General features: G+C 39.2%; 1 pseudogene; it reads right to left on the reverse strand.

The window, feature by feature from the left end:
- Positions 1–402: 402 nt before the first annotated feature.
- The window catches only part of LOC149128693 (small ribosomal subunit protein eS6 pseudogene), a 138,254-nt pseudogene continuing 115,289 nt past the window's right edge, over positions 403–23,367 (reverse strand).

A 23,367-nucleotide genomic window follows, 5' to 3' on the forward strand; every position in this document is an offset into this window, starting at 1 on the left:
GAGAGAAGCAGCATCATTCTTAATTGTTTAAATTTTCAATATAATTTGATTTTATCTTCTTGTTTTATTAATTTGTGAGAGAAATCTTCCAAATATGGATTTGTGTTTCTTCTCAATTCTGTCATTTATCATTTTATATATTTGAACACCATGTTATTAACTAAATATAAATTTAGAATACTATCTTCCTGGTGGATTAAATTTTTATTAACATTAAATGTTTCTCTCTGTAGTAAAGTTTCTCATCTTAAAAATGTACCTTGCCAGATATTTTTACAGTTATATTTTACTTTCTTTTGATTATTGTTTTCATGGCATACATCTTTCCATTCTTTTTTTTTTTTTTGAAATCCAATCTTATTTATTTGTTGTTAGTAAACCTTATTTTTTTTTTTACTGGACTTATTTGGAAGTAGATGCACTCAGAGAAGATAGCTTACATCTCTTGGCAATCTGTTTCTGCCATTTTTCTTTAGCCTCCTTCATTTGCTTGGCCAAAAGTTTAACATATTCTGCAGCCTCTTCCCTATTCTTCTTCCTATGCTATTTCTTCAGGGCAATACGCTGGTGCATATATTGTAGGACATGTGGAGTAACTAGACGCTGAATCTTGGGTGCCTTGGTCTGAGGTTTCTTACCTTCTTTGTTCAAGGGCGTGCATCACCTTCTGTAGAGAGACAAGAGTTTGCAGATTCTGCTGGCTTTTTTAGGACCCAGGCCACGAAGCATCGTGGTGATCAGTCAATACAGAAATAGCCTTTTATTTTATTTTATTTTTTTTTTTATTTATTTTTTTGATAGGCAGAGTGGACAGTGAGAAAGAGAGACAGAGAGAAAGGTCTTTCTTTGCCATTGGTTCACCCCTCTCAATGGCTGCTGCGGCTGGCGCACTGCACTGATCCGAAGCCAGAAGCCAGGTGCTTCTCCTGGTCTCTCATGGGGTGCAGGGCCCAAGCACTTGGGCCATCCTCCACTGCACTCCCGGGCCACAGCAGAGAGCTGGACTGGAAGAGGAGCAACCGGGACAGAATCCGGCACCCCAACCAGGACTAGAACCCGGTGTGCCAGCGCCGCAGGCAGAGGATTAGCCAAGGTAGCCGCGGTGCAGGCTTTTTTTTTTTTTTTTTTTTTTTTAACAATAACCAAGTTGAGAATACTGAAATTGGCATCAACAATGCAGCATCAGAAAGATTTGGGCTTCCTTTCTACAGTTACTGGTCTGTAACAGGAATGCCCCTTACTCAACAGTAGGGGGACTGGCCATGGGTTAAGACACCTTGCTTCATGGGAAAACCTTGTTGGTCATTCCCATCACTGATTTGGGTCACATAACCCTTCCATTTTTCACCCTGAGCATCAGTAGCAACTTCTGTGGCAAAACCCATCTCATAAAAACTACTAAGTTTATGTTCATCATCCACTTCAATGAGTTTCCAGCAACCAGTCGATGGCAAGGACATATCAGCTTCATTTTGAAGCAGCTGATTGCCTATGAGGTCAACAGAAAAGAGCCTTTCTTTTCATTTCTATCATACAGGGATTATATTTGAGGTCTAGCTTTAGTAAGCTACATGATTTTCATTCAAATATATTTGCATTACATTTAACCAATTATATATTTGTGGTAGTATCTAGCAAGTTATTATTTTCTGTATGACCTATTTTTATATTCCTTTATATTCTCTCTTTGCTTCCATTCTTCTAGATTAATCCATATTTTCATTTTTCCACTTTCACCTCTATGGATAATTAATGATATAATTTCTATTCTTTTAGCAGTTGTCCTAGAGATTATACTTTGATTTATGGAAGTTGAATGTAAATTACTAATTTTATCACTTCCTAGGAAATATTATGGACCCAAAACACTTCAATTCTATGCATTGGTCCATTCATTAATGTTCTGTATTTTAATTCTTCAAGGTACTCAGACCTCAAAAGTCAATAATGTTCTGTTTAGAATATATTAATACATATTTGCCCAGATATTTTCACTTTGTTACTCTTTATTTCTTCCTGTAATTCTGTTTCCATGTGGGATTATTTTTCCTTCTCTTTCTTATTTCTTACAAAGATCTATTTTCAGTTAAGTTTATACTCATAAGATTAACCCTACACTAAGTAAAGAGATTAACAAATAACTGTGATTTTATTCATATTATTTTTGTAATTTTTAAAAATTTATTTGACAGAGCTATAGACAGTGAGAGACAGGTTTTCTCTCCATTGGCTGACTCCCCAAATGGCCATTATAGCCAGCGCTGTGCTGATCTGAAGCCAGGAGCCAGGTTTTTCCTCCTGGTCTCCCATGTGGGTGCAGGGGCCCAAGCACTTGGGCCATTCTCCACTGCACTCCCGGGCCACAGCAGAGAGCTGGACTGGAAGAGGAGCAACAGGAACTAGAACCCAGCGCCCATATGGGATGGTGGCGCCACAGGCAGAAAATTAACCAAGTGAGCCACGGTGCCAGTCCCTATTTTTATAATTTTTAAGAATATTTTCAGTAAGTAGGCACTAGGTTGACAATTTTTTAGTATTTTAAAAATCATTCCGCCGGCGCTGCGGCTCAATAGGCTAATCCTCCACCTAGAGGCACGGGCACATGGGGTTCTAGTCCCAGTCGGGGCGCCGGATTCTTTCCCGGTTGCCCCTCTTCCAGGCCAGCTCTCTGCTGTGGCCCAAGAAGGCAGTGGAGGATGGCCCAAGTGCTTGGGCCCTGCACCCCATGGGAGACCAGGAGAAGCACCTGGCTCCTGCCTTTGGATTAATGCGGTGCGCCGGCCACAGCACGCCAGCTGTGGCGGCCATTGCAGGGTGAAACAACGGCAAAAGGAAGACCTTTCTCTCTGTCTCTCTCTCTCACTATCCACTCTGCCTGTCAAAAAACAAAACCAAAAAAAAAAAAAAAAAAAAAAATCATTCCATTGTTTTCCAGCTGTTATTATTTCTGTTGAGAAGTCAGCCATCAATCTTATGGAAGGAAATGTAACATTTTTCCCCCTCTGACTGTGGTTAAAATCTTCTTTTTGCCTTTGGTTTTCAACAATCTATGATGTGCCAGTTTTATTTATATTTATTCTGGTTCGGACAATAGTAATTCTTGAACCTGTGGCTTGGCTGTCTTCCACCAGTTTTGGAAAATTCTCAGTTACCTCCTTTACATATCTTCCATCTTATTCTCCCTTTTTTCTTTCTTCCTGAAATTTGAATTCCATCTGTACTAGACATCTTCATCATATCCTATGGATCTTTTTCTTTTAGATTTATTTTTCATTTATTTGAAAGATGGAGTTACAGAGAGAGAGGGAGAGAGATATTTTCCATCTGCTGGTTCACTCCCCAGATGGCCACAATGACTGGGGCTGGACCAGGCCAAAGCAAGGAGCCAGGAGCTTCTTCTGGGTCTCCCACTGTGTGACAGGGGCCCAAGCACTTGGGCCATATGTATCCTGCTGCTTTCCCAGGACATTAGCAGGGAGCTGGATCAGAAGTGAAGCAGCCAGGACTCAAACCTGTGCCTATGTGGGATGCTGGCATTGCAGGCAGCAGGTTTACCTGCTGTGTCACAGTGCTGGCCACCCCCCCCCCCCCACACATATCTCTTATCATTGTTCTACCAGTTTGATATCTTTTGCTTTCTATGCTTCAGTCTGGGTATTTTTGAATGTCCTGTTTCCAGTAATTAGAGTTTTCTCTTTCTAATTGTTGCAACCTTCTGTTAAAAATATCATCAGGTTCCTTGGCTTTTAAATAAGTTCCATTTCTTGGGCAAATTTTCCATTTCTTCAATGTATTAATCATATTAAAGCATATATTTGATGATACAAATAAATAGGTCTTCTTGGTATGGCTGGTAATTTCTGAATAATCAAATCTTTGTATTAATAATTTTAGAGGCTTCTAGATAATCTTAATCTATTCCAGAATACTTTTGCACTCTCAAAAATTACATTAATCCAGTCAGCAGTCAAGCCAGGGATGGAGTTTTTATAAAGCTTGATCTACTTCTTTTTTTTTTAATTTTTGGTTATTCTATGCTCATCATGGTATTATTAACTTCCCAGAATTTTTTTTTTTAATTTGACAGGTAGAGTTACAGACAGTGAGAGAGAGTTAGTTCACCCCCAATGGCCGTTATGGCCAGAACTGTGCTGGTCTGAAGCCAGGAGCCAGGAGCCAGGTGCTTCTTTCTGGTCTCCCATGTGGTGCAGGGGTCCAAGCAGTTGGGCCATCCTCCACTGCCTTCCGGGGCCACAGCAGAGAACTGGACTGGAAGAGGAGCAGCCGGGACTAGAACCAGGGCTCATATGGGATGCCAGCATGGCGAGTGGAGGATTAACCAAGTGAGCCATGGTGCTGGCCCCTTGATCTACTTCTGTTCCAACCTTATCCCTAGGACATAGTTCTTTGTGGGGGTCCAGCTGAACCTGGGGAATACTGGACTACAACTTTTATTTCCTTTGAATCCTGAAACTACAAAATAGTCTACTCTGATTTTCAGCAGTTTTCTGCTTTTCTTCTTAGAGTCTTTCCCTAGGTAATTTAGGTTTCAGAATGAGTGTCTCACCCACTTCTCTATAACATGCTTCTCTGGAGAATTTCAACCCAACAAGTTCTGAGTCACATTGGCAATGACAACATTCCTCCATGGACACAATTCTGATTGGAATTACCTGGGAATCCCCTCCTCCTTGTTTTTGGAAACACTATTCCTTCCATTTGCCCATAAAGGCTCAGGGGTGGTAATGGTTTTTCTCTGTTGTGGATCCCAGAATGCTTTACCTTTTGTTGTTGGTTGCATTAATCATGCCTACACTTCTGAAATACTCTCTTCACTAAAATATCTTCAGTTAAACTTGTTGCCTTCCAGTGTCCTCAATGGTAAAGTATTAATCCCTAAAAAGGTAAGAATTGATGCTCTGGCATACTGACATTTTAAAAAGATTTATCTCTTTTAAAGGCAGGGTGACAGAGTGATAGGGAGGGAGGAAGGGGGTGAGAGCAAGTAATCTTCCATCATCTAGTTCACTCCCAAACTGCCCACAAGAGCCTAAGCCAGGAGCTGGGAACTGAATCTGGATCTCCCACATGGGTGGCAGGTATCCATGAAATTGGGCCATCATATACTGTCTCTCAAGTGCATTGGAAGGAAGCTGCATTAGAAACAAAGAGCCAGGATTCAAACTGACAACTCCAATAAGGGATGTGGATTATCACAAGCTGCAGCTTAATCCACTGTATCACAATGTTCACCCTCTTGGTTTTTAGAAAATCAATAATCTTATATAAAATTATGCTTTAAATGGATGCTTAAGATATATTGAAGAGTTTTTTTTATCAACTTATTTCATGAAATTTACATATGAAGGGCTACTTCTATAAAATAAATAAGAGGTGACTTTTATATAAATTGTTCTTTGTGATAGGCTATGAGGTCTAAGCATTGACTTGTATATTTACTTCATTTTTTTTAAAAAAAGATATATTTATTTTATTTGAAAAGCAGAGTTACAGAGAAAGCAGAGACACATAGAAAGAGATCTTCCAACCACTGGTTCAGTCCCCAAAGGACCACAATGTCCAGGTTGGGCCAGGCAGATGCTGGGACCCAAGAACTTCATTCAGGCTTCCTATGTGCGGGGGCCTAAAGACCTGGATAATTTTTCACTGCTTTCTCTGGTTCATTCAGAAGGAGCTGGATTAGAAATGGAGTAGCAGGAATTCAAACTAGCACCCAAATGGGATGGCAGCACCCATAGGCAGCAGTTTAACCCACTATGATGCAATGCCAGCCCCCTATTTCACCTTCTTTTGATAAATATATGGAAGTATTACAGAGCCCTCCTCTCCAGCATCCTCAGTGATCATCAGACATTTACATGTCATCATTAGGATAAACAATGTGGTACCTAAATACAGTGCCTGACTTTCTCAAAAAGTTACTCAATGGGGGAGCAGTGTTGTGGCACAGCAGGTTAAGCTGCCATCTGTAATACCAGTATCCCATATGGGTACCAGTTCAAGTCTGGCTGTTCCACTTCCCAACCAGCTCCCAGCTAATAAGGCTAGGAAAGCAGTGGAGATGGCCTAAGTATTTGGGCACCTGCTACGTATGTGGGAGCCCAAATGGAGTTCTAGAATCCTGACTTCAGCTTGACCCATCCCTGGCTATTTCAGCCATTTGAGAAATGAACCAGTGGACAGAAGATCTCTCACTCTGTCTCTCCCTATATCTCCATAATGTTGCCTTTAAATAAATAAAATATTTTTTCAAAAAAACCTGCATGAATGTCACACTCCCATTTCCCCAGATGGAATCTCTGTGTCAATCAAAACTCTGCAATTTGTTACCTACTGATGAGCTTCCTTCCCCATTCAAAACATTTATACTGCCCTTGAGATAAATTTCAGTATATCCTATCACATAAGATTGCTTTTTAAATTAAGACATATGCCCTACTTTATAAGAACTTGCAGCCTAGAATGCCAGATAATAATAAGTCAAAATACAATTAAGTTTTAAATTATTGGGTATAGGCTAAACTAAGAAAAAAGTCCAGGGAAGGTCAACTAAATATAAAGTATGATTGGAATGCCCATAAATATGAGTAAGAATCATTTTTATCTGGCTGAGAAACATCATGAATACATATCTTGACCAAGGCAGCTGGAAATTTCAGTAGCAAAGCTGGGGTTTAGAAAGAATTAATAATCATATTTCTGGCCACTTGAGAAGTCCTTTGAGCCCTACTTCCTCTCATTTGATCTAACTTCATACGACATTTTTGCAGAGAAATGAACTGTTATGCATAGACTGCCTCAGGTTAGCTCTCTGCTGTTAAATCTGCAAGGAGAGTGAGCATGAAAGGGTTCCTAGGATTAGCACAGTGAAGTTCTGAAGGCCCATTGTTTCTGAGTCCTGCTTTTCTGGTACAAGTATGTCTCCACTTTATCAGAGAGTTGTTGGTAGAAAGGAAAAGAGGTGTGATGAGATTAGAGAAATGAGTTCCCTGGTGCATAAATTATCCATCTGGGCCCTGGGGTGAAAATGTGGTGCTAGGGGCTATTTCCTGGTACCAGACATTCCCTGGGAACAGAAACATGGTATGATGAGGAATATCTGAGCAATGGTGGCAATAAGGGTTTCTTGTGGCAAGGCAGACCTGATTCAAACACTAATCACCATCCTGGTGCCACAACTAATCAGAACAAACTAAAATGGTGCTATGAACACAATGTCTTTTCCTATCTCCAAATGAAAAATTCAGTCCCAGTGAGGTTGGGGGATAGCAAGAACTTACTCCAGATTATTTAGTTGTATGAATTAATTCAGTACCCTTTTTCTTAAGATTTATTTATTTATTTGAAAGACAAAGTTACAGAGAGAAGCAGAGAGGGAGAGAAGAAAAGAGAGGGAGAGAAAGTCTTTTATCCACTGGTTCACTTCCCAAACAGCTGCAACAGCCAGAGCTGTGCCTACCCGAACCCAGGAGCCAGGAGCTTCTTCAAGGTCTTTCATGTGTGTGCAGGGGCCCAAGGACTTAGGCCATCTTCCACTGTTTTTCCAGGCCATAGCAGAGATAGATCGGAAGTGGAGCAGCCGGGACTCTAACTGGCACCAATATGAGATGCCGGCATGGCAGGCAGAGGCTTTACTCACTATACCACAGCACCGGCCCCTAATTCAGTACCCTTCTAAGAAATTTATACTCCTAGCTTCATTTAATCTTCATAAAAATCTCATGTAATACCTGCTATTGTAATCATTGAGAGAGAGAGAGAGAGAATACTGGTTTGAAAGCAGAGTGTACCACTTATAACTTAGGTGTGCTTTTTAACCCATCTGTCACTGAGTTTCCTCATTTTTACAATGGAGATGATATCCACAATAACAAAAATCAAAATAATAAGTTAGCAAGACATTTACTACATCAATTTCTCCCAATAGAGATACACTAATAAAAAGTATGTTAGTCACTATTTCACCCATCTGGCATTTTTATCACTCCTTTTCCAAAGGAAATGGATTCTATGAGAGGACAAAAGAAGAGATGTTTCTCTCCAATACTTCCAGCTCAGGGCAAAGAAAGAGGGAGCAAAAGGCTTCCCTGTACAATGCCCAGTGCTTCACTGAATTATGGTTGCCCACAAACTATGTAGGGAAAGGTTTTTAAGTCTTCCATATAATGGATAAAGTCATGGCAATATTACCTCAAATGGAACATGGATAGAGGTCTTGGAAATAGTGAGTTAAATAAGGCAGTTCTTTTGAAGGCTCATGCATTTCCACTCAACAACTTGCTCTCAGGCATTCCCTTGATTCCTTGGAATCCCTTGGAGGACTTGGAAACTTCAGCCAGCAGCCTCAGGTCCCATACCTGACACAGATTTGACTCAACTTCCAATAATCTTAGTGAAGGTTCCCAACTTTCCTCCATGTGCATTACCTGTCTGTCAGTACCATAACAAGCAGCTGGGTCTAAGCCACAGCTGAGAGATTGTGAATAGGTCATATTTAAATTTTTCTTTCCATAACAATAAGTGACACAGGACTCCTTTGGGTGTACATTTGATACTCTCATGAATACAAAATTAATTTATTATGATTACTGCTTTCACCTAGAATATGACATTAATTAATAATGATTGATGAGCTACTTAAAGTAAAATAGTAACCTTTTCCTAAGGTGACTAGGTGACCCCATATCTACTTCATTAGTGATAGTCCCTGAGCTGTATTAATGTAAATAAAAAAACTATCATAGGGCTACTTTATCCTTCACAATAAAGCACAATTCCAATGTAGCTCCACTTATACAAAACAGAATTCCGTTTCATTCCAGAGTATTTAAAAATGTTTATTTCCACCCTTAAAAAAATAAGTACACTTGAAACTGAACAAAATGCTCACAAATTATCATTAAAAATATGCAATGATCAAATTTAAATCATATTAAGGTGAGCTATTTACACCCTTTGTGTAGTGGAAAACTATTTTCATTCATTCTTGGAGAAATCAATGGTGAGTCTTGCTCACATTATTTTATTTTCAAAAATTTATTTATTTATTTGAAAGCTAGAGTTAGAGAGAGGCAGAGGCAGAAAGAGAGAGTCTTCTATCCGCTGGTTCACTCCCCAACTGGCTGCAATGGCTGGAGCTGTGCTGACCCAAAGCCAGGAGCCAGGAGTTTCTTCTGGGTCTCCCAGGCAGGTGCAGGGGCCCAAGTACTTGGGCCATCTTCTACTGCTTTCCCAGGCCATAGCGAAGAGCTGGATTGGAAGTGGAGAAGCCAGGACTCAAACCGGCACCCATATGTGACGCTGTCACTGTAGATGGAGGCTTTACCCTCTATGCTGCAGGGCCAGCCCCACTCAAATGATTAAAATGATGTTTTCTTTGATGCATATGTAATATATTTATGCAAAAAAACCTCTGGTATTTTAACATAGATTCTTAATCATTCCTTTGGACTAAAATATATGAGCAAAGGGACTCTCTGCACTCTATGTTCATGCTGTTGATTGGTGTTTAAAAACTGTTAAATACTTAAATAAGATTTTAAATATTTTTTACAAATACACAGAGAAAACCAACTGGGAAGTCATATATTGGGTTCTGTCACTTTTCTACTGGTTCTCTGAATGTGATACTTGTCACAGCCTGGTTACTTATCTGCTAATAGTGTTACATACATGTATTTCCTTTTTTATGATTTTTATATAATGAACTGAAGATTACATGAAAAATATGATAAATAAGTCAAGATGCACTGAAATAAGAACAACATGATTTATATGAAACCAACAAGGACAAAAAGAAATGACCTATTTTAGTTGCATTCTATCTAAAAGCATATATATTTATATCACCAGTAACATGGGAACTCCCCACTTCTTACCCAGGATGGGGACTTAGATTTCTAATTCAACCAGAGTCCACAGTATGGACTATAAAAATTAACAAAAGCAAAGGTATCAGTTTGCTTGGCTATGCTAGGAAAAACATATTGTTCCTTAGCAAAGCTGGGTGAGCTCAGAACTGGAAATAGCCACATTCTATCTACATTCTGCGTTTGATAGACTGTGCCCTTTAAGAGACCATTTAACATCATCAACTTGCCCCAGTTTCTTTTCATTTAAAATGATAATATTCATCAGTTTCCTTCCCCAGGAATGTGTTTAGGAGAAAAATCAGATGTCGTATATGGAATTATTTCCAATAATTGAAAGCATAAAACAGAGTCAAAGGTCATGACCTGCTATTTAAGCCCTCAAAGTAGGGGCAAGACATGTGGAACAGGTTAAGCCACTACCAGTGACATGACATCCTATATCAGAGTTCCAGTTTGAGTCCTGGCTGCTCCACTTCTGATCCAGCTCTTTGCTAATGCTCCTAGGAAGGCAGCTGATGATAGTTTAAACACTTGGACCCTGTCACTCATTTGGGAGAATTGGATTGAGTTCCAGGCTCCTGGATTTAACTGACTCAGACCTGGCCATTGCAGTCATTTGGGGAGTAGGCCAGGTGATGAAAGATCTCTTTCTCTGTCTCTCTCCATCTCTGTCACTCTATGTTTCAGATAGATAAAATAAAATCTTTAAAAAATGAATCCTTGTATAATATAGGAATCTCACATAGTAGAAGTAATGGCCATTTATTCTAGCAAATGTGTATTGAGGCTTCCATGTGCACTGGGAGGAAAGCAAAGACAAAACTAGTTATGTCTAGAAGAAAGTGAAAACATAGAGGTAAATACCGAATTTATTCAAGATATGGAATGCAATGTAGCAGTGATGAATGAAATACAGATAACAATCTGTAAACATTAAAGGAGAATCAGAAAGGCTTGTGCGAGAAAGTTCACTAAACCTAAGCCTTAAACAACAAAGGATTTATACATAAGGAAGAGATGTGGAGGCACCCAACACTGGGATTCCCCCAGCATGACCAAACTTCCAAGGGGTTATATTTAATTTTAGATTTTTTCTGATGAGAGAGATGTTAGTGAACTATTCATTAGTAAATATTTATTGAGGGGCCAATGTTGTGGTACAGTGGGTTAAGCTACAGCCTGCAAAGCCAGCATTCCATATTAGAGTATTGGTTCAAGTCCTAGTTGCTCCACTTCTGATCCTGCTCATAGCTAATGTGTCTCAGAAAGCAGCCTAAGATGGCCCAAGTGCTTGGGACCCTGCCACTCACCTGGGAGACCTGGATGGAGCTCCTGGCTCCTGGCTTCAACCTGGCCCAGCCCCAGCCATTTTGGCCATTTGGGGAGTGAACCAGCAGATGGAAGGTCTTTCTTTCTCTTTCTCTTCCTCTCTCTCACTTTCAAACAAGTAAATCTTTTTAAAAATGTTATTGAGTATCTACGTTGTATCAAGTACTTTTCAAAGTGGTGAGGAAATAGCAGATACTAAATCAAACCAAATCATGGCGCCAGTGGGGTCTCCATTCTAGTCAATATAAATATAAGCCACAGAGTATCTCCTGCCTATGATCTATATACACAACAACCTTTTCCATAATCAATCCCCTTCTCCCAAGGTAGCCAAAGACAACACACACACACACACACACACACACACAATTTATTTGGACTCTGAATTTAAAACTATATCATTAATGTTGGCCAAGATGCAGAACTGCAGAACTCCGTATTTCAGGAGCCATAGCATCTCTCAAGGGTTGGTAAGGAAAAACACACAGAATGGGTTCAGTACAGGGTGAAGGAAGGAATTTCCCCCAAAGATTTTCAATATTGGATGTACATTAGAATTATCTAGGAGGATTTAAAAAAAGTATTCATGTCTGGATGTCAACTCTGGAGCAATCAAACCAGACTCTCTGGAGGTTGGATCCAGGCATCATAATTCATTTTTAAAGTTCCTCAGGTAATTAAAATGTGCCGGTAGTTTTAAAAAACAAAAAGCAAAACAAACAAAAATATTGAAGTAGTCAATACTTCAAACTCCTACCTCTCTCTCTCTCTCTTTTTTTTTTTTTTTTTTTGCTTCTCTTTACTGTTTATATAAATGGATAAAGAACTTTCATTAACCACTACACCCTTTGTCATAATCCAGTCAGCAAGTCATAGAACTCTGCAAATGGAAAAGGCATAAGATTTTGGGATAGGTGAGAGAAAGCTAAACTGACAGTCATAAGGAAAATCATTTGGAGGTGGCACTGATGTTAAATGGGTAGAGGTTGAAATGTAAACATTTCCTAGATTTGAGCTTTGGCCTCATGGCTGATTGTGATTGTGATTTTGTTATCTATCTGAACTTTGATTTTTCTCATCTCTTTCCTACCTTCCAACCTTCACTGATAATCACTGGAAACACTAATAGTCAAAGTGTTTTGTAAATGTAAAAGCTCTAAGATCTAATACATATTCTGAGAGATTATGTCCAAATAGCTGAAAGGGCATCAGTAAACAATTTAGTTCTGTGAGACAAACCCACAGCAGTATCTTTCCCATGCATTTAGATGCAGCAAGCAAAATGAACCTTAGTAATTGCATACTCAACAACAAAGTCATTTTGTTCTGTGAAAAATATTTTTTATATTTTTTACCATCCAAGATTTTTCTGCAGAAGCCTTACTGGAAATCCTTATTAACAATGGCAGGAAACCAAAGCTAACTAATCAGCTGTTAACAGTCTGGGTCAGATTATGCTAACATGGTTTGAAACCAAGTAAAGTGGAAGAGAAAAGGAAACATGGGAGGAGGAAAAACCTTAACAATTCATGAGGAAAGCAGTAAATCTCACTGACAAAAAGATAAACTTCTTGGGCACCAAAGCAATGAAAATGGTGCTGATCTATATGTCCACAGATGTGGCTCTAGGGTGTAATCTGTCCAGCTGCTCAATATCAGGACAGCCACATGGGCACCACCTCAGGGAAGATGAATATGAGATCTTTTAGTCAGGGAGATAAACACAATTGCCGCTGCTAGTCCTTACATGGAAAACCTGCTGATTGTCACTGTTGGAGGGAAGAAGTGCTTTAAAATATTCTTGAGACACAGAGTAAAAGACCTGGACACAAATCTAGAGTAATGGGGTGCAGAGACCAGTAGCTTTGATTGTACCAGTTCTCTCAAGGTGGATAAAGATATACCGGTAGACGGAGCAAACCTAGGTGGCACAGTCCAATCAGGAAACTAGTAATATGTAATATGGAAAATACTGTTTTGTACAATATATACAAATGCCTCTCAATGGCATGGAAGACAGAAATATTAATGTATTGGGGAAAAATCATTTGCTGTCTCAGCCAGTGAATCAATATCTTTATTCCATCAGAATTAAAGAAAAATCAACCCAATCTTCGTGTTTAAAAAGAACAAGTCTTATACTTCTAGGCAGCAAATGGAGCAGGGAGGGTGGGGAAGAGAACTATCTTCTTAAGAGGATATGGAAGAAAACTTATTTTAAAAGTAAGCTCTTCGGCCTTCTCAGAGATTTTAGGCAAGCTATAAATATGCTGAATAGGAGGAAAGAACCTGGAGATTTCAGGGAAACACCATGCATTTGTTTTATTATGAAAGCCAACACATTTTTATTCATCATGTGCATGTTTTTTTCAGTGATTACAACATGTAGGCATAATCCTAGGTGCCTGTGGGGAGCAACTCAGACTAGACTAAGTTACTGGAATTAAGACTTATTCTATGCATCTGCTCTCCCACAATATGGCGCTGGGAGAGGAGTAAACAGCTTCTACACAGCTGCCTCCAGTTCAACCAATAAACTGTAGGACCTGCTCCTGATTGGAGGAGAGCAGCATACTCGGCGTGTGGGTAGCAGAGTTGGGATTGGTGGAAGAGGACTATAAAGGAGGAGAGAGACAACATGCACCAGGAACATCTAAAGGGAACACCTGAGCAGCCCCCGAGAGAGCCGGCCGGCGGTGTGCCGCTCCCCCGCGGAAGTGGGGAAAGTGGCAGGGGGAACCGCCCTTCCACGAAGGTGGAAGGGACGGTAGCCAACCCGGGGAGGGCCGAGCAGACAAAAGAACAGCGCAGGGTCCTGTGTCGTTCCTCCGCGAGGAGGGGGAGCGACAGGTGCCATGAGCAACAAAAAGGAGAGTCAGAGTCAACTTTCAAGAGGCTAGCAATGTACTGAGAAGTGATGCTGCATAAAAGGCAGCAGTACCCAGTGGAAACAGTGTATCCCCAAACAAAAAGTACCATAGACAGTGTAGAAGGGCGGTGATTGCTTCTAAACGCTTTGATCAAGAAAAGCTGAATTCATTTTTATTGTCCTTTCTCATTTCAGTTAGGACTTGATCTAAAACTGATTCTGTCTCTTTAGAACCTCATTGAATATCTCAGTGGAATAACTAATCTCAAGAAACGTTATTTTCTGCTTCTAAAAAGATCTAGAATGGTGTCTGTTCTCTGAACTGTTTTATTTCTGATCTTCTTAATACCCATTGAAGATACGTATTCCCAGGGTCCAGCGATGATGTTCCCAGTTGATCGGTACCTTGACATTCTAGGTAAAAGTGCAATGCACAGGTTTTTTTCATAGCTTTCATCTAAATGTTTCAGGGCAAGAGCTATTTTGAGGCACTTCAAATATGTGGTATCTATTAGGTTAGTTTGGGAGAGGAGGAGTCAATTATAGGTGGGCTCCTCGGGACCAAAATCGAAATGGGATCAGCACACTGAAGAAATAACAAATCGGGTTTTCTTTCAACAAAGATAAAAACAATTTTTCTTGGCAGAGTAATCACAATATTTCCTTGGTCAAGCTTGCGCTTTCACCTTTCCGCTAGAATAATTTATGTGTTGAAATGGTAACACTTTTCAGATCATATAATGTGTATGTGTTGAAATGGTGATATTGTCCTCAGACTGTATGACATTCTGATATACTATTAATGCTAAATCAAAATGGTGAAAGCCATTAAATTTGATAACATAATCCTAGTCTTTGTCTAACAATGTTGACAACCATCTACCAGTGAATTTTTTGGAGTTCAATGAAGTGGGTGTTGATGGTACCCAAAGCAGGCATTAATAATATTTACTGGAACAAAATGAATGAATGGGAAGGAAGGAAGCTAAGAACTTTCTGTTTGGTATAATTGTAGTTTAAGGCACTTTAAAATCCCTGGGTTGACTTGTATAAAGGGTAACAAAGCAGTCAATTTTAGTAAATGAAAAAAAAAACCAAAAATACCTAAAATCATCTATTTATTTTGTACATACATAATCATTGCTTGACTGACTGCATTTTTTCATGCTCTAAGCAGCTGGTTTTTGGCAGTTTTGCAAAGCCTGAATAATTCCATCTACTTCCTTTCAGTCCTAAATTAAAGCAACAATGTGTTTCTGGTTAGTAACATTTACTAAAGTTGATGACTTTGTAAACAGTTAGGTGGCTGGCACTGCTTCCTCAAATATAGACATTTCCCAGAGTAGGAAATTTGTTCAAAAATTATCAGTTTCCTCATTGACAAAGGGTATTGCAGAGAGCTCAGAACTCAGCTGGCCATCTCTTCTTTTGTTTCCTGGACCCATTTTTCAATACATCACTCAAGTAGTACATAAATTTGATTTAAATGGCTTACCTCTATTTAGGTACCTACCAGGAGAAATGGAAATGTCTGTCCCAAAGTTATCAAAAATTTCTTGGTAGCAAAATTTTATTTAATTAAAAAAGAGAGAGAGAAAATCAAATCATGTCACAGGCAGGTGGAAGGACACCGCAGGCAGGACTGTGTTTTCCAGTGGCATCCAGCAAGATAATGAGTCCATGTCTATGGAAATTGATTCATTAATATTTCATCGAGGCAGCTTCAGAGCAATTCAAGAATCAGCTCCCAGGAATTCAATCAGTAAATTCAATGAATTGTTGAACTTAAAATACCAGGGGGGCAGAAATATACATATCATTGGCATGTATGCATATTTATACATACTGATTTGACATGTATATGCACATGAATATAGGTACATATATTAAAACACAGTACATGTAGGTGCATGTCATTTCTAGGCTCAAATCCACTCTCATCTGCCTTTACTTCAACCTATTCTTTACTTAGTAAGAATTTCCAGATAATAGAACCTTTGGCTTATTATTTTCCTTGGGTTAGTACCAGCCTTGGGAAACAACTTAATACAAAATCACAACTTGTTCATGGTATTCACACATTTATCAATAGAGTACCTTCAATTAACAGAATATAAAGATGGATCCCAAGGACCTCTGTTGAGAGCAGAAAAAGAGGGGATCAAATTATTTAAAGGAGGAAGGGCTGCCAGTTTAGGGCAGAACAGCTAATTCACCATGAGATGTATAGATTAAGAAAGGCCAGTTAGGGAAATAATTTCAAATTATCATGTTGGCTAAGTAATTGGTCTTTGGGTGTCCCTAAACACCAACCTATAAATAATTTTATTTTCATTTTGGATCAATGTCTTCCAGCCCTTGTCTAACTAACCTGTATTGATGTCTTTTTAATTAAACCATGCGTGATATGCTCGCTTGGCAGTGGGGCATACTGAGTGTGCATGCTAGGAATTCAAGATAAGGTAATTATGCTATTTGTCACTGTCATGATTAATGTGTGACAGCTGTTATGACAGCTGTGCCACTGTTTTGTCACAATACTCTGTTCATCCATAACAAAATTAGCTGTCGTACTCAAAGGTACACACTTGCTGCTATTTCTTTCTGAAGTCAACAATGAGAAAATCGAGAGGGAATATTACATGAACTCTGTGACAAACAAGAAAAACGACATCTTTATTTTTTTTCTTTAAATGATGATATAACCTGCCTGCATTGGAAATGCAGATAGCTCACCTCTAGCAAACAAGCTGTCACAAGGAGCCAATCCGCCACTAATCTAGCTAACAAGGTCTCAGTATGTGAGGGGTTTGCTTCATAATTTGAATCTGCCTTGTCAGGCAAGCCTTTTAGATGTTACCCAAATTAGCATTGGCTGGAACTGTTTCTGCCTGTCAAGGTAGGAGCCTGCACATACAGTTATAATAGGAAGTGGGAGATTGACTCACCCTTTCCTTTGGGCGTCAGTCAAGTGGAGCAAAATAGGCAGCTCTTCCTCCATTTCCCTCAAGACGGCCGTCCCTCCCTCCTCCTGTACCCCCGCATCCTTAACAGGGGTAGATGCTTGCAGGAGCTGACGCCAAATAGAGATGTAAATTGTCAGATAAAGGCAGTTATTAATGTTAAGCAATATTGTTTCTTACAAACCCCTCAAAGTGACTATAAAACCATAGAAGACACTGATATGAAGAGACAGATGGCTACAATAATAGCATCATTATTCTATAGCTTTGGGTGAAGTGGATACTGCATATGTTCCATAAATTTAAAAGAAAAAAATCCCCACATAGATGTCTATTCATAATGAAAAAGAAACATCATAACATCAGAGACCCCAGTGCCATAGGGGGGAAAAAAAAACTGCAAAACATGCCACGTCAGATATGCATATCTAAGTGAACATATTTTATCTTTTAAAAATAAAGACAGAACAGCTGCAGCTATTATTTTTCAATATTTAGTTTGATATATTTAAATTTGCAAGTAAGTTAAGAAGCAAATACAATGAGCACTTTTCATAAGGGTACTGTTTAAAAACTGGCCCCTCTGTACTATCTCTCCCAGGACTTCTTTCCAAAAACAACAGAGAAAGGGATTATTTCAAATAATTATAATGATTACAAAGGAACTGTTACCACCTGCTGCTGACACTTGGCAGTCATCAGTCAATGAAAGATTTATTGAGAATATTTCTCAACAATGACCAAAACTTTGATTTGTCCCTGATTTCTCCAAATGAGAAAAGAAAACTCTTTATAAATTCTAACAATGCACAGACAATTCTGGGGGTCCACTTAATAGATTTTGAATCAGGACAATTGGGCTTTGTTTAATTCTGTACTTTGGTTTTCCTCTGTTTGTGACAGATATATGAGTCTTTGGTGATAACTTTCACTTTTGAGGAGTGTCTCATTTCTACTTCAGTCAATGGAGACCAAGAATATTTGTTATATTTGTTGCCACATATCATTTCCAGGCAGATAGCCCTTAGCAAAAGGTCACCTGAACATTTCAATGAAGGAATGAGAGGCTGTTTCTATGTGCTGAATACTCATACATTCTCAGAATTTAGGGAAAACATCTTTGTAAACTCTTTTTCCATTCATCCAGAAACTATTTGTGCAAAACTGCTCATGCCCAAGATCCACTTCCAGTGCCACCTCTTTCAGAGCCTGGATAGAACACTGCCACCATGTCTTTGTCTTCTTTTTCTCTGAATTCTCACAGCACTTAGTGATTGTATGTTTTAGAAATCAGTTGCATTTGACTTGGGATAATGGGTATTTGTATCCTTTTCTTATCCTTGGGCTCCCAGAAGAACACAAACCCTTATCTGAATCTTATACTTCTTCACAAAATCTAGAATACTACCTCACACACAGTAGGCTCCTTTTGTTCATATTTGTAAAGTAAATCATTTAATTTATAATTGAATCTTGAAAAGAGTGTGTATTATAGCATCCCATATTATGGTACTTTAGAATTCAGGATCTATTTAATGGATGTAACTTTTTAATAAGTGAACATGAAATATTTAAACAGACAAAAGCTCCCAAGTAATATCAATCAGACCACTTTTTACATCAACTGCTATATCCAGGAGGGATTTAGATAATGGGACACCTGAAAAAAAAAGCATGGTAAAAAGACTGATAATTAAAGGGATTGTTTCAACGAAAAGGATAACTTATTCTTGTCTAAAGTCAGGGAGGTCCCTAGGATACTTCTCCATAAGGCTGAAAGGCATCAATAGATATTCATGGGTAGCATCAAACAGAAAGCAATTTTTGCCATTTTGTGGGAAGGAATTTTTTCAGAAGGCAATTACACTGGAGGATAATTGCACTTCCAATGTTCCACAGGTCTGTGAAATTAGCAATTAAGCACAGAAATGGTTACAGCAATAGAAATATAGTAGATGGGCTGTATAAAACAGTGCCAAGCCAAAACTTAGAACTCTGCAATTTGGAGATAAACTATAGGCCCAGGAGCCTGAAATAACAGGCTGAGTTGGGGGGTAGGAAGGTCTAGATAGGACACATAATTAACAACAGGTAGAAACAAAGAAGAATCAACTCAAAGCCATTCAGACCCTACACAGACTTCTCTTTAGTTAGAATCAACATGTCGCAAAACCCACTAGAGTTGGAACTGAATCCATAATATTGTTTGTTTTTGGTTACTTATTTAGTAACCTGCACATTTTATATCATTATGTGGGTTCAGTTCCTTTACAGACATAATCATTATTATTTAAAGGCACACTTTAACTGATATTACAAATGAAAGGGGACCAAAGCAGTAAACCCAAATGATGATTTCTGGGACCTTGCTAATATATAAGATGCTGAATTATATCTCTTTCTTTTACATATGCCAGCCCTTGTACTTATCCCTAAGAACTTGATTCTTTACCCAAAAAGTACAAAATAGGGAATTTTGGAGAGCATTTGCTGTTTTCTCAGATTCCATTTCCAAGTTACAGTCAGGAGGCTTCAATAATTAGTTAATGTGGTCAGAGACTAGAAAGCTTCGCTACTGTACCAAAACTCACATAGCCTCATATCCTAATCTCGAACAACAACAACAAAAAGACAGTCCACAAATCAGTATCCTGATTTTTTTTTGTCATATTATAGATGGAAGATTAACCCAGGGGTGTACTGGTATGTACTTCAGGGATAATTCAATCTGGGAAGGCTGGTTCTTTTAAATAAAACATACTGTGAAATGAGACATTCTTTTGGTCTTCAGATTTCTCTGAATTAAATTCAGAAGGCCTTAAATATAAAGCTGGCTCTGCAAATAAACTTCAAAAAATTCTCACTGTTGAATTTTGATGTAGCCTCTATTAAAGTTTCAGAATTAAAGGAATTTCAAATAGATGAGATTATAACTGACTTTTTTTCTATTTGTGGTGTAAATATAAATATATATTTCTCTTTTTTGGCAAAAGAGGGATAAAAAAACATGTGGGGAAATGTACTCAACTACTCATTATTTCATATAATAATAAAATAACTCCCACATTTCCACATCACCCCACTCTAACATTTCCCCTTCCTCTAGAGCATGCAAATTAAACATTTTTTTTTCATTTTTAAATAGTTGGGAGGGAGGAAGCAAGAATAATATTTTATGACACATGAAAGTTAATATAAATTGCAGTGTTCCTAAATATTAATTGGTGTGGGGAGCAACTCGGACTAGACTAAGTTACTGGAATTAAGACTTATTCTATGCATCTGCTCTCCCACAATATGGCGCTGGGAGAGGAGTCAACAGCTTCTACGCAGCTGTCTCTCGCCAACTTGAGTGATGACCTGCAGGAGCTGATCCTGCTCCTGATTGGAGGAGAGCAGCGTACTCAGCATGTGGGTAGCAGAGTTGGGATTGGTGGAAGAGGACTATAAAGGAGGAGAGAGACAACATGCACCAGGAACATCTAAGGGGAACACCTGAGGAACATCTGAGCAGCCCCCGAGACAGCCGGCTGGCGGTGTGCCACTCCCCTGCGGAAGTAGGGAAAGTGGCAGGGGGAACCGCCCCTTCCACGGAGGTGGAAGGGACGGTAGCCAACCCAGGAAGAACCAGCAGCAAACCCGGGGAGGGCCGAGCAGATAAAAGAACAACGCAGGGTCCTGTGTCGTTCCTCCGTGAAGAGGGGGAGCGACAAATTGGGACATAGCCAGCCTCATTTAAATGTTGTCTAAGATGCTGCTTTTGAACAATATAAGAGCAGAGTTAAGAATCTGAGTAAGATTGTACGGCCGACAATGCCTAAAATATTTATTATAGGGCCTTTTATAGAGAACCTTTGTGGACATATTAATTTCCTTTCATTCATGGCACCGTGAAGTTGAAAATGTGTCACTTTTTGAAAACTGTATTGGGTTGCCAAGTTTAGAGCTCGCCCTCATCGCAGCAGTCATGCAGCAGTGAGCATACACATGCACACTCATGTTCTCTCCTTTGTGTTTTGCCTTTTCACTGCTGTCCCAGCAAGCAAGAAGTCTGAGCAGCTTCTGTTTCACAACTCGTTCTGGTTCCTTTTCCTGCCCAGGAGAATGGAGTTCCCTAAGAAGGGAACTGAAGCGTGGGAAGCAGAATCACCTTCCCCTGTTGTGCACTGCTTCTTCTGGCCCAGCTCCTGGAAGCCCGGGTCTCTAACATATGCTACAACTTTCCTCCCAGACTCCGTGGAGAGCCTTCCAAAAGGAACAGACCTTTCTCTTGTAATTTTTTGTCAAGAAGACTTGTGGCCAGAAAACAAGAAAGAAAACTTTTTTTTTGTTTGTTTGTTTTATTTTTTTTGATGTTTTGTGACTTTTTTTTAACTTTTATTTAATGAATATAAATTTCCAAAGTACGGCTTATGGATTACAATGGCTTCCCCCCCATAACGTCCCTCCCACCCACAACCCTCCCTTTTCCCATTCCCTCTCCCCTTCCATTCACATGAGGATTCATTTTCAATTCTCTTTATATACAGAAGATCAGTTTAGCATACATTAAGTAAAGATTTCAACAGTTTGCTCCCACACAGAAACATAAAGTGAAAAATAATAGATGATTTTTTAAATGATGATGAAATCAGATCAGACCTATTGTCATGTTTAATCCCAGCGAGAGTCAAGTTGGGAATTGATAATTTCTTCTTCTTTTTTTTTTTTTTAACAGAAGATCAGTTTAGTATACATTAAGTAAAGATTTCAACAGTTTGCACCCCCATAGAAACACAAAGTGAAATATACTGTTTGAGTACTCATTATAGCATTAAGCCTCAATGTACAGCACATTAAGGACAGAGATCCTACATGAGGAGTAAGTGCACAGTGACTCCTGTTGTTGACTTTACAAATTGACACTCCTGTTTATGGCATCAGTAATCTCCCTATGCACCAGTCATGAGTTTCCAAGGCTATGGAAGCCTTTTGAGTTCACCGACTCTTATCTTGTTTAGATAAGGTCATAGTCAAAGTGGAGGTTCTCTCCTCCCTTCAGAGAAAGTAGCTCCTTCTTGGAAGACCTGTTCTTTCCACTGGGATCTCACACACAGAGATCTTTCATTTAGTTGTTTTTTTTTTTTTTTTTTTTTTTTTTTTTTTTGCCAGAGTGTCTTGGCTTTCCATGCCTGAAATACTCTCATGGGCTTTTCAGCCAGATCGGAATGCCTTTAGGGCTGATTCTGAGTCCAGAGTGCTGTTTAGGACATCTGCCATTTTATGAGTCTGCTGAGTATCTCGCTTCCCATGTTGGATCACTCTCCCCTTTATTTATTCTATCGGTTAGTATTAGCAGGTACTAGACTTGTTTATGTGCTCCCTTGGACTCTTAGTCCTTTCATTATGATCAATTGTGAACTGAAATTGATCACTTGGACTAGTGAGATGGCATTGGTACATGCCACCTTGATGGGATTAAATTGGAGTCCCCTGGTATGTTTCTAACTCTACCATTTGGGGCAAGTCAGCTTGAGCATGTCCCAAATTGTACATCTCTTCCCTCTCTTATCCCCTTAAATCTCTGAGTACAGATAAGAAGGATTCAGGATAACCTATCAAGTCTATAGAAAGCATTGTTTTTAAAAAAGAAGAAGAAGAAAGGGAAAACATCCAGAGTGTTAGCCGTGATGAAGAACAAGAATATTTATGTCTTTCCCCTAGAAAAAGAAAACTCTCTGGCCATGCATAAAGGGGAAAGTGAGATAACAAAGAAAATAAAGAAATGTTTCAAGTGTTCATGTTATTTGAAAGAGTCCGGAGCTGGAGCTGCACTGATGACACAAACATGCTAATGGTTCTGAATTTCAGAAGGGTCATTCATTTCCCCCTTGCAAAGATATTCTGAGACTATGATAGAATTACTCTGGAAAAAGATCTACGAATACCAAGATTCTGGCACCTCTAAGCAGAAAGATAAAATTGGGGTTGTGGGGGGAGGGCGGGGGGAGGACAGAGAGCCTGGAAAAGGGTACAAGAAATGTGAGAAAACCCAAACCCCAAACTCTAATCTTCAATTACAACTTCTATTGTCATGGACCTTGCTCTTAACCTTTTTGAGTCTCAGTCCCCTCCATTACAAAAGGAGGATAACAAACCTTCTCTAACTTTTCTCCAGGCCCTTCTGAGATTTAAATGTGATCATATACATTAGCTAACGAGAACCAATCCCTTTGAAGATACTGTTTTAAGCAGCACGCATCTTGTGCCTTGAGCTTTACCTCATGTTCAATTAATCAGTTTCCTTTTAACACCCCCCCCACACACACATACA

The sequence above is a fragment of the Oryctolagus cuniculus genome, chromosome 1, assembly GCF_051225735.1.
Source record: "Oryctolagus cuniculus isolate XC-2025 breed Fujian yellow rabbit chromosome 1, ASM5122573v1, whole genome shotgun sequence".
Classification (NCBI taxonomy): Eukaryota; Metazoa; Chordata; class Mammalia; order Lagomorpha; family Leporidae; genus Oryctolagus; species Oryctolagus cuniculus.